Source organism: Porites lutea, chromosome 5 (genome assembly GCF_958299795.1).
Source record: "Porites lutea chromosome 5, jaPorLute2.1, whole genome shotgun sequence".
Lineage (NCBI taxonomy): Eukaryota > Metazoa > Cnidaria > Anthozoa > Scleractinia > Poritidae > Porites > Porites lutea.
The window spans coordinates 36,593,705-36,595,884 of NC_133205.1; the positions used below are offsets into that span (position 1 = coordinate 36,593,705).

Genomic DNA, 2,180 nt, shown 5'->3' on the forward strand with positions numbered 1-2,180 from the left:
ATTCTTCGAGTTTGTCAAAGTCTGTGGGATTCGTTTCTCTATCTGGGAAAGCTTCATTGGTTTCTATATCTGCTGCTATCCTATTTCTACGATCCTGGCATGTCTATTTTCCGTTGGAGTTCGAATTTCGTGGAAAAAGTTGTGTTGAATGAGAGCATGTCGGCGAAAATGGCACCTCGTGTTTCCTACCTTGTATATTATTATTGTAGATAGAGTGAATTTGAACAAATTACTGCAAATTATCCCGAAACTTCGTTGGAGCAATAAGGACAACAACAATTAACTGCAGAGTAAGTTTCATTGATCTTTATTTAGTATTTCCTAGAAATTTTAGGATGATATTTTTACCCCATACAAACACTGTAATTTTACTGGAACCGTACTGTGGTACTATCACAGAGCCTGGGTTACCTGTGGAACGACATACATTCTGATGGCTCTGGTTTCCCTCTTTCTATGATCTTTTGGGAAAAAATCATGTTAGAGCTTAACCCCTAAGACCATACAGTGAAGAACACACTCTGGACTGGAATTTGACATCTTTTAAAGGTATTAACTCTTTAAGTGACGACTCAGTGAAAAAGCGTTGAGGTTCTGTAAAACCGCGCCAATCTATCAAACAATGTGGGAACAAAGATTCATCAAGTCGAATAGACGAACAAAGGAATTTTACACGCCTAGTAAGATTAAGGTTAATTGCAATTTAAATTCGATTCGTTAGAAACGAAGTTTAACTTTCTTGCTTCAAAACAATGTCTGTTAAAGAGTGTGGGTTTGTCTCCGCCCATCCAAAACGGCGAAGTATAATAATGGAGCGCCGTCTTGCGTTTTTACACCGCCTAAATGCTGTTTTGATGTTGGAGCTGTGGAATGAATGAACTTTGTCCATTGTCCATTTACATGTCCTTGCCCAGGGTGGATTCATGGGTTCATTTGATGCGCTATGATCCAAGTGATCTCTGATCAATGACCCTGATCCAGATCATCCCAGTGGAACACATCCTTAGATTAGTAATCCATTGCTTCTTTAAGGCTATTAGAGTGTTTACTGTCTGTGGGTCTATTAATAGCTGGAGGCATGCACAGTGGTTTCTTTTGTTGGTTGAAGGTCACATTTTTCTTTATTTTGTTTTTCGTTCAATTCCACCTATGTGTGTACTACACCCTACTATACCCCAAACAAGGGAATATAGTCATAGTTAGGCTCTCTCCACCCATTGTCAAATGTAACTCCATGCCTGATCAGACCAATTCTCCTGTTATCTCAGTTTTGCAGAATTATTTCCTTGACCAACTCAGCAAAGTCAAAAAAAGGAGAAGAGAGTTTATACCAAGGATAAAGTTAAACACAAAGGGTAAGTTGTGGTGTGAAGGCTGACTACCGATTGCATGTACTTAGGGCTGCCCAGTTTCTTTTTTTCTATTCCTTTCGAAGCATCCAATAATGAAATTGTTAACAAACAAACAAATTAAACTGAATTTATTTTAAGCTTTCATATCTGAATTCAAGTCACACACTAACTGTGGGTTACATGTATCTTAACCCAGCTTTGAACAATCTGGCCAAGATGTTGAATAGCATTTTATGGAGATTACATGTAGATGCTACTGTAGAGGTGTATTCAAGGCCAAAATTATGAGTGATATCTTGCAATAATCTCAGTATAGTGCTTGTTATTTGTTTTTCCTTGCTTTTACAGTTAAATCATGAAGTCAAAGGATTTTTCTATGATAATTTAGAGGGCTGAGAGGACATGATGCACAATTAAAGCTGGGAAGCAACTCACTGGAATGAAAAAGGCAAAGACCTCGGATAAAATGGCATTGGCCTAGAGGTGAGTTCATCTATGTTATTACTCAGGGTTCCCATGGACATGTTGGTTTTCTTCTGGCACAGTTTTCCCTCTGACATATACAGTACGTATGCAAGATATAAGAGTTTGTGTAAAATAGGCCACTTGCACTAAGAGGTCACATGACCAATGCTTTCTTTAATTAAACAATGAGTTGGAATCTTGCTGATGCCAAAAATTGACAGAGCACATATGAATTACTTTACACCTGAAATTTGAGAGAAAACGCATTTAAGGGAGATATTTTCTGGCACTTTGATTTTTCAACAAAGTAGTATCATTTGTATTCACTGCCATGTTGGAGAGCATACTCTTGCCCTCCAACAT

General features: G+C 38.0%; 1 long non-coding RNA gene across 1 annotated transcript; it reads left to right on the forward strand.

Annotated features, from left to right (window-relative positions):
• Positions 1-412: 412 nt before the first annotated feature.
• On the forward strand, positions 413-1,840 carry LOC140937795 (uncharacterized). Its single transcript, XR_012165521.1, has 3 exons — positions 413-549; positions 1,269-1,355; positions 1,701-1,840. It is a non-coding gene; the product is annotated as an uncharacterized lncRNA (long non-coding RNA).
• The last annotated feature ends 340 nt before the right edge of the window (positions 1,841-2,180 follow it).